Below are 10,065 nucleotides of genomic sequence, written 5' to 3' on the forward strand. Positions count from 1 at the left end.
AATTTTTTTTTGGAATTTCCTATGTATCCATATTAAACAACTGATTCATGATTTTTTTTAATGTAATGTAGGCAAACATAGTTGAAAATTAAATCGTAATTATAATTCTGAAGCAATTAAAACCAACGTTTAATAATAATTTAGGCAATTCACATAAATATTTAAACTAATCTGCGCTGAACGCCAATTAACTCTCTTCTTCTTCTTCTTCTCAGGTTGACCAGACGGACATGAATGCTGAATGCGGCTGTTAAATTCTGGCTTTTTCCCAATATGTAATGTAAGTATTTGTATGTTTTAGAGTATTAGCGTTATAATTATATTCCGAATTAGCGATATTTAATACATTTTCTTTTTTCTCATTACAGATTAAGGACAAACAAAGGAAAGTGTCGCCTAAAAAACAGAAACGACAACGCTAGAACACATTGAAGGATGGTCACCTAACCCAGAGTTGAGCTCAATTCGGAGTCCTAACCACCTGTACCTCAACGACAAGGTAAATAAAAATCAATATAAATCGCCTTTGTTCACTCCTTTTTCCTTTTAATACCTCTTCTTTCTTTTCATGAAATAACAACCCGGAATTTAATTATTTGCTGGTCGTCCGTCTGTCTGTCCGAAGTCTCAGAGTACTTATGTCTATTGGGAACTATACCAGCGCATGCCGTACTGCCTATGCGTTTATACAGCGCCTCCCTCGTTGGACTTGGACAGCGAAGAGTGTGACTCCCGTTTAGCTTTAAGTAGATTTAGTTATAGTTGTACTTTTAGTTCATATGTTAACTGTTAATATGAACCTCTGTTTTAAATCCAAAGGTATTATCTCATATATTTGTCTTATATTCGTTTTAACTTAACTTCAAACCAAAATATTGTTTGTATTTCTATATTTGTTAATCTAAGGAGATTTAAATGTTCAATTGTTCTCCTTTTTGTATTCTTTAAATTCTCAGTTCAATTATATGCATATGTGACTTGTTGCACATTGCACTCAATAAAATTACAGTGCACCAACAACTTCAAATTTGTTCTTTGGGGATTTTGGGAGGTCACACGTCCAGTCTTCTTCGTGGATGTTGTAAAAAAGGACCATCATCCTACCTTTTTTTTGACAAATCATTTCTCCTGCCATATTGTTATCTTTCCTTTATTTCCCCTCTATGACATTTTACAACTGTTATACAAAACAGCTGTTCTTGGTGTATGATATCAATTATTCTTCTTCTTATTTTTTTAAAAATTAACCCTACAAGGCGCACACCACAAACCCCACTATCCTGCCGATATCATTATCAAAGGATAGGAGGGAAAAAGGTGCGACATTTGAGAATGAAAAATTAATGTAACTATATATATTTAATTTGGTACTAAAATAAGAAAATCCGTGTTCGGCATCCCTACGAATTCTAATTTGGCATCCCTAAAGCTAATTTTTCAAGTTTCCGAGGAAAATATTCTGTTGGAACATCATGCAATCTTTACCCTAGTGTAAACCTAGCGTATCTATATTAGTACCTCTCGGGTAAACATGGCATAATGCATACGTCATACGTTACGCTTTTTCCCATTAGGCGGACTACAAAATATGCCAATGAATGGAACGTTTATGAATGGGTAGTGGCATACCATGGTAGTGGCTTCTTTGCAAAAGAAAAATTGGCGCGTTGTGGACGGACTTCTTCGGTGTTGCAGAAAATTAAAAAGATCGGGTAAGTAGAGTGAAATAAGTGAAGAGTTTAAAGTGAAAATTAGATATTGTTATAAAGAGATAAGTGGCATTTCGGTTTTTAACAAATTAATCATTTGTGTGTGAAAAGTTGTATGAGAGAAAAAAAAACCTAAGAAAGATGTGAATGAAAAAATGTCAATGGAAAGCATACAGTGCGGTTGTGTGTGAGTACATGGTTGATAGTGAAACAAATACTTGCCAAAAATAATATTTGGAAATATTCAACAAGAAAGAAACAAAAATAATTAAATATTTAACAAATATTACTAAAAGCAGGAAATATATTAATAGAAAAATTATTAATATACCTAAAAGAAATTGTCGACTAGTGTGTGGGTGTGTGTGCGTGTTACAAGTGGTTATACGAAAGATGCATTTACACTCATAAAATGCACTCATTCACTAAATAGAAACAACGTGATTTTGGCGGAAATAAAGTGAAGTTTGAAAATCACACCACAATGAAACCAAAGTGAAGAAAAATAATTGCTCCGCAAAAGAAAATACGAAAAAAAAAAACAAAAAAGAAAACGAAATAATTTAAACGGAATAGAATGTGAAATCAAAACAAAATAAAGATGAGAGCGCGAAATATAGATTAATTAATGTTAAATCTGAAGAATAAGTAGCAAAATGAAGCAAAAATAAATAAAAATTGAAAATTGTATACAAGATAGAGTGTTAATTGTGGCTTTACTAGAAAATGAAAAAAAGCATAGTACGCAATATAGTGTGTGTTGTACGATATTATTATATGAATTGTGAAAAATTAAACGTGATATCACCCTAAATAGTAAATCAACACGTTTTGCATTGCCCAAAAATAAAAAAGAGCTTCCACTAGGAAAAACAAACAAGTTCTCGATTAGTGTATGCCGTTCCATTCAAAAAGTTAAGAATAAAATATATGAATGAAAAAGGTGTAAAATAGCAAATTCTTGCTACTACCTCTCAGTGAAATGATGGCTATTCTGAGTTGGCCAAAATATAAAAATGCTCATTAAAAATGTCAATTTTAGAATGAAGATTTGGCCTGTTAGAATTCGTGCGCCTGTCTTCCCAGTGAAAGCAACAATGCAGTTATTTTGCGACCGCCATCAATCAAAACCCAAATTTTGTGAATGAAAAAAGTGTTTTTATCTGAATTTAAATATTTAAGGCAATAAAATCCGACAATATTCAAAAGAAAATCAAGTTGTAAAAACGTTATGAATCCAAAACACTATATTTAAACCAAAAATAAAGTGAAGTTTTCGACAAGAATGACGAGGTTTTGAAGTACGTGGAGCACATTGATTTTATCAATCAAGTAAATCTTTGCTCCAGTATTGCGTTGGAAAGGCACAATAGAGGAGCGTTGCCTCAAGACCAGCTCTGCCTTCATTTAAATAAACCACTGGTGTTTCTATGACTCTTGATAAGGTAAGAATTTTTCTTAATATTTCTCCATATTCCTGTTGAGTACTTTGACAATCAAAAACTTAAATTCTAAAACCGATTATGCTGATTGATAAACAAACCGACAGTTATCGGTTGTCGGCAGTAAAATAGCACCAACTACAGGGATCATAATTTCCATGAAAACTTTTATATCAGAAATACCACCAATGCCGATTTCGCGCTGTAACTAAAATTGAGAATTACTCAGAACTAAAAAGATAAGTTGCCTTGAAGCCTACAATTTAACCACCGAACGATTTTATTTGAAATGGATTTACTTCTTTTCTCCTCCGTGAATGTACCGTCTATCTGCCTCGCGGCTTTCGCCAGAATGTCGGATACGTTGTATTTCAGATGCATTTAGGTGTATTTGAACTTGTTCTCCCGGTTTCCAGACTCTAGTTTCATAAGACGAGTGAAGGACGGATCTGCGACCACGTGTAAAACAGTTCCTCCGCCCGTGTCAATAGTTACAAACGGCACCATCCTATGATGGTAAAAGGGGTTCTGCACTAAAGGTCAAAGACATGTCACAACGTGACATGCTCCTGAAGCGCAAAATTTTATACTAAATATATAACATCTCTCCCTAGAGTCGGCAAACCCGGATACCTTCTTCGTACTCTGACTTCCCAATTCTGTCGTCTGCTGCTGGCACAAGCGGATTGGCCACTTATAGCTTGAGGAAAAGTTTTAATCGATTATTCTCAATCCATCATTCTGCCATAACCGTAAACATGAAATTTTAGGGCAATTTTGAATAACAAGCAAAGAAAACCATAATATTTCACACACCACACATTGAATGCTTGATTCGAACATTTGAAATAATATGATCTTAACTCATCAAACAGAAATAATTGATCTGGTCTGCAAACCGCAGATCCTCTCCGTGTGTGCAATTACACCACAACTCAATCCGACTCTAATTGTTCATGCAAAGCTAGCCACTAAGGTTTAAGGTCACGTACATGATAGACTCCTAGGCTTTTTCCTTTTAAATCCTCTATCTCATACAGAACGTTCCCAACCGCACGCACAATCCTACATTTCACAAATTTCTTACACAGTTTTGCATTAATATTCTTGCTAAAATCACTCGCTTGGTGGTTCCGGTGGTACACTTCCTGACCCGGGAGAAAACCTAACTTTCCTTGTCCGTATATTATACTCCGAGATCGATCTAGATAGCTTTTTTGTAGATTCCTTTTTACCATCATTTCGCACCAGTTCTAACTTCGAAGACTTCGGGAGAGCGCTAAAATCCGGATCGCTCATACATTCTAGTTGTTTTGCCAGTCGATAAACACTCCCATGTGTTACCATATTTGTCCCAAATAAAGCAAAATAGGGGGTCATACCTATCGATGAATGACCGATGATCGAAGAGCGCATTCTATCGACGATAGATTCTGATCCCAATCCCGTTGGTCGTCTTTCAGGTAGGATCTAATCGCGGACAAGATAGATTGATTTACTCGTTCCGATTGGTTTGCTTGTGGCGAATATACCCCAGTTTTGAACTGCTTTACGCCATACGACCTAGGAAATTTGTGAAATCCTTCCCAACAAACTGCTGTCCATTATCGGACATCAATACTTCCGGCACTCCAAACTTATGAAAGACTTCGTCCATCAGAAACTTAATGACATTCCGAGATGTCGCCTTAGACATTGGCTTTAATAAAACGTACTTCGTGAATGGTCGAGCACTATAAAAATGTAGGAATTGTTGGCCTTCGACCGAACATATGGACCTAAAAAGTCAACATACACTTTCTGAAACGGTCGCTCGAAAGACACATTGGCCTCCATGGGTTGTTGCATATTTCTGTAATTTGCTTTCGCCTCTTTGCAGGTCTCACATCTTCTTACATATTCTCTTATCTGCGCATTCATATTCGGCCAATAATAGAGCTGCTTAAGTCGCTTCAGGGTTTTATGGTAGCCTCCATGCGCGGCTGTGGGTGCGTTATGGGCTTTAATAATCGCTGATTCCGTCAAACCTGCTGGCACCCAAAGCTTCCATACAAAACCTCATGGGGAATATCAACGGTGATAGGAATGGTTTTTTTTTGTAAATGTAACCATCTTTCACCATAAGATCGGGTAATGATTCTTATTTTGCTTAATGGTTTCCACCTTGGCTATGTACTCTTCACTCCTGAATTCTTCGGACAGCAAATCTACCGCACTCTCCATTTGCCCTAGCAACTCCTCTAAATTGTATCGGGATAGGACATCCGGAACGACGTTCTGACTCCTCGCCGATGTTCAATCTTAAACGTGTGGCTTTGCAACAGCAAACTCCACCTGGCTAAACGTCCACTTAACTCTTTATTTGTCATCAGCCATTTAAGCGATGAATGGTCTGTGATGACCGTGAACGGCATTAGTTCAATATATGGTCGGAATTTTTAATTGCCATCACGACAGCCAGACATTCTCGTTCGGTTACTGAGTAATTCTTCTGGGCAGGTGTTAGTTTTTGAGACATGTAGGCCACAGGATGCTCTCCTCCGTCATCATCCTTCTGAAACAACACCCACCAATTCCCAAATCGGAAGCATCGCATTGCACATAGAAGTGACTATCGAAATCTGGGTGTTGTAACACTGGACTTTGTGTTAAAGCCTCTTTCAACTTATTGAACGCTTCCGCGCTTCCTTCCCAACTCAAATGACCGTCCTTTTTTAGGGTTGCAAAAATCGGTACCGCCAAGGTGGCATAATCGGCGATAAAACGGCGGTACCAGCCGGTCATCCCGGTGAACCTGCGAACTTGTCGCGCGTTTTTCGGGTAAGCGCAATCCACTATGGCTGCCACTTTCTGCGGATCCACCTTTAACTGACCTCCACCAACTATATAGCCCAGATAGCGAAGCTCACGGAAACAAAATTCGACTTGCTTACGTTTTATCGTTAGGTTAGCTTTCATTAGATGATGCGCCACTGCGTCAAAGGTCGATATGTGTTTTAAAATCAGGGGCCACGATGAGCAAGTCGTCTAGGTACACGAACACCCTCTCACGAATGTGTCCAGGAATGACCTTATCCATCAACCGACATAACCTTTGGGCCGCATTACACAACCCAAAAGGCATGACGGTAAAAGGTATAAGGGCCTTCCTGGGGACAGTAAAAGCCGTTTTCTCTCTACTCTTTACTTCGAGCGGGATCTGCCAGAATGCATCTTTTAGATCCACATCGAATAAAATGTGTGTCTCCTAACCTGCTGAGCAGCCTTCTTCGATGTTCGGGAGAGGATAAGCATCCTTGACAGTAAGGGCATTGAGCTTCCTAGCGTCCAGCATAGCCTGTTCTTGGTACCTCTGCGTACCAATGTTACAGGACTGTTCCAAGGACTCTGGCTTGGCTCAATGACCTTCATGTCCAGCATCCTATCCAACTCTGCAAACATGAGAGTTTGAACTGCAGTGAGACTGGATAGTGCCTCTGCTTAACAGGTTCTGCCTCTGCGGTGTCGATGGTGTGTGTCTCCAGTTCTGTCTTCCCAGGCCTAGCACCGCAAACGACGGAATTGCTCGACGACGTTTCGCATATCTTTGATCTTCTTCGGTCAAAATGTGAGCGTAGGATCGATCGGCTCCGCTTCGGTTCCCTCTTCCATCGACAGGCATTCCACGCGCGCTAACAACTCAAATGCACGCATAAAATCAACCCCAAGATAAAGAACTCTACCTAAAGTTGGGACTAGGAAAAACTCGACCTCTTTCTCGATTTTCTTCACTTGACTTTACTCCTATTCTACCAACTACCTGGTGAGGTGTACCATCTGCCGTTTAATCTGTGACCTATAAGGGACGATGGTATTCCTTCCCTATCAGCCAACTCAACCGCACCCTTTCCCAAACAAGTAACATTAGCCCCGCTATCCAAAAGGCCTTCAACCTCAGTGTTACCTATTTTTATCCGGGCGTACAGCGAGTGTCTTCTCCTTCATAAAGTGGTCGCCTCTGCTATCGATTTCTTAGCCTTTTCTCGCTCGAAATCTCTTCCTGGCCTTCGAGATCCTATCTCGTCTCCTATCAGTGTTAGAAATCGACTTAGTAGCCTTACTGTTCGAAGTTCTTCCTCCTTGTACTTCATTCAATTCAAAATCTAACGCATCTTGTTTGCCTTCATGGCGCTTACAAACTACCTTATCCCTATAACTTATCCTACTGTATTTCCATTGCCTTCATGGCCCTTACAATTCAATTTTCCTCGTCTCCTTCATCGAAGCCTTTTCCTGGCCGCCTCGTACTCTTTAGGCGTATATGCCAGGGTTTAATTTCCTTATTCTACTACCTCGGTTTTCTCCTCATTCACTACCCTATTGCTACTCATTTTCTCAAGAATTCTGCGCTGCGCCCTTCCCATGCTCATCATGTCTCACTTCTGGGTTGCGATTGAGCCGGACGAGCCACCCCTTTCATCGTTCCGGACTGCTGGTTTCCCTGGCACTGCGGGCAACGGGGCTTGGTCACATTTTCCACCCACAACCATAGCAGAAGAGATTGCGTAAACTGGATGGACATTCAACAAATCCATGGCCTTTCTCTTTGCAATTCCAGCAAATATAGTTTGCTTGCTGGAGATGCCTCCACTTCAAATTCGTTTGTTCTTCGGACTCTAGGGCGTGAACTCGCTGATTATATGTCTGTTTGTATGCCTGCGAGGCCTGCCTTTGATTTGCCAATAGTTGCTCTGCCTTCCGGCACTCTTCCCGAAAATGTTGCAGCCCATATATCTTCATAGGAAACACCAACGAAGCCATGATGGTTTCAAATTATTTTTAGCATCCCCACTAGCATGCTTTCTTCCATCGGCACTCTTTGCTGGCAGTGTAGGCGGAGCATGGCGTTATAACCTCTCAAATGGTTCCTGGGAGCCTTGACGACGATCCATCATCCGACGCTGCACATCGAAGTCACTTTCAAACTTTCGGAATTGTGACAGAAAGGCAGTTTTGATATCTTGGAGGCTATTTAAACGACCTAATCGACGCTGCATCCAGACCAATCTCCGCCGGCCCTTCTAACAACTGAGGAACTTGATTACCACCTCCTCATCGCTGTAGCCATAGTCTACCTTAGCGCTCCAACGAAACATGAAATCTTCAGCCGTGATTGACTTTGACGTACCGTCGAATCGCAGTCTCCATTTGTCCATCTCGCTGCGTCTAGGACTGTAGACAGGGTACTGTATGGGCCTAGTAAAACCGAATGTATTACCTGGGGGTGGTTGTTCTCCCCAATGCTGCCAACTGCCATTTGGTTGCTGAGGAAGATATGGTGGCTGATTTGGCTGAAGACTATATTGCCGTTTGTTTGTGGACCGTAATGCTGGTTCTGTGGCTGGCTTGGTGGTTGGCCGTAAGGCTGGTTTGGTGCTGGCTTGGTGGTTGGCCGTAAGGCTGGTTATGTGGCTGGCTTGCTGGTTGACCGTAGGGCTGGTTATGTGGCTGGCTTGCTGGTTGTCCGAAGGCTGGTTATGTGGCGGGTTTGCTGGTTGACTTGGAGGCACTTCATCCTGTGTATTCCAGGGCGAGGGAACTGATTTTTCCTTCTGTCCCTGGGCGGTAGGTGCTGATAGATAGAGCTTGCGGCCCGGACCCAGGATTTACCGCGGATGTCGACATGCTCGCTGGACTGTTCTGGTTCCGGCCACTGCCATTCAAAACCGTTCCCATTTCTGCCATGCTCTTTTGTACTAGTCGTGGCACCAACATGCACAATTTCTCATTTAGCAGACGTATAACTCCTCTGGCCCACTTCTATTGCTGAACTTATAACCTCTCGCAGCTGAGATCAGTAGCTTGCCAACTCATTCGCTCTTGTTGCCCTTGTGAACCGTCCCTTCGCCTTTCCTGTTGGATATTTTGAGCTGTGATACTGCTGAAATTTGGCGTTCCAGGGTATTTTTCTTCACCCGACGAATTGACCCCTCTACTGATTGAGCTGGGCTCGATATGGCCGACATTATACCACCACCTTCATATATTGTGGTAAGCGCGCAGGTTGTCGTTGCTGTTATCGCTGTTGTTGTTGTCGCGGTCGAAGTGGGCAGGTACCTGTGGCTATCGTCGTAACCGTAACATTATAGAGCAGTTTGGGTCTTTATCCTCAGCTTCATACGATTTAGACCTTTCTTCACCATTTAATCCTACCTGATACCTTTGCCCATTACCTCTGTAACTATTTACTATATTCTTTCTTTCTTCTATTCAGGGATGTATATAAATTTATGCCAAACCAGAGAGTATAAACTATAATTCAGTAATTTCTTCACTGATTCTCTTTCTTTTCTTTTTTTTTAGGTAATTATGCGGAATGCCGAAACATTTTTTATCTAGGGATTCGAAAACGTAGATCATTCACAGGTGGGTAAAAATTAACCAATCAAAACCATAACCATACTTTGTTAAAATTTACTTTATCTCCAATTCATAACAATTCCTATTTTCAGATGGCTCGTTGTACTTAAAATGAACAAAACTGGGATCAGCTTGCTACCTAACGGACATTAACTCGAGGACACTGGATTGCACATTTCGAATATGCACCTTTCCAGGACTCTCAAGTCGGGGCATGCATCGTTTACATACCTTAGGCGGACGGACAGGTAAGCAAGCTAATTTGGTTTATTTAATTAACTCCTGAGACTAACTCTGTTCTTTCTCTTTTCAGAATCGTCGCTACCGATCTACTGTTCTAACAAGCTAGCAAACCGTGACTTACGATTCTTCCAATCGGAAACACATCGCCACCTTCCCACACTCCCACCCCATCCTACCCCTGTCGGCCGATACCTTGCCCAACAGCGCGACTTACGACAATCTAATGCCGGGACTAAGGTGTCCGAACCTAAAGACGTAGGACAGCGTAAGGA

At 41.0% G+C, this 10,065-nt stretch overlaps 1 long non-coding RNA gene across 1 annotated transcript; it reads left to right on the forward strand.

Annotated features, from left to right (window-relative positions):
- The first annotated feature begins 263 nt into the window (after nucleotides 1-263).
- Nucleotides 264-956, forward strand: LOC109612924 (uncharacterized). The gene is made up of 3 exons (XR_009344025.1): nucleotides 264-280; nucleotides 369-499; nucleotides 626-956. It is a non-coding gene; the product is annotated as an uncharacterized LOC109612924 (long non-coding RNA).
- Nucleotides 957-10,065: the final 9,109 nt, after the last annotated feature.

This window comes from Musca domestica, unplaced genomic scaffold (assembly GCF_030504385.1).
Source record: "Musca domestica strain aabys unplaced genomic scaffold, Musca_domestica.polishedcontigs.V.1.1 75, whole genome shotgun sequence".
NCBI lineage: Eukaryota > Metazoa > Arthropoda > Insecta > Diptera > Muscidae > Musca > Musca domestica.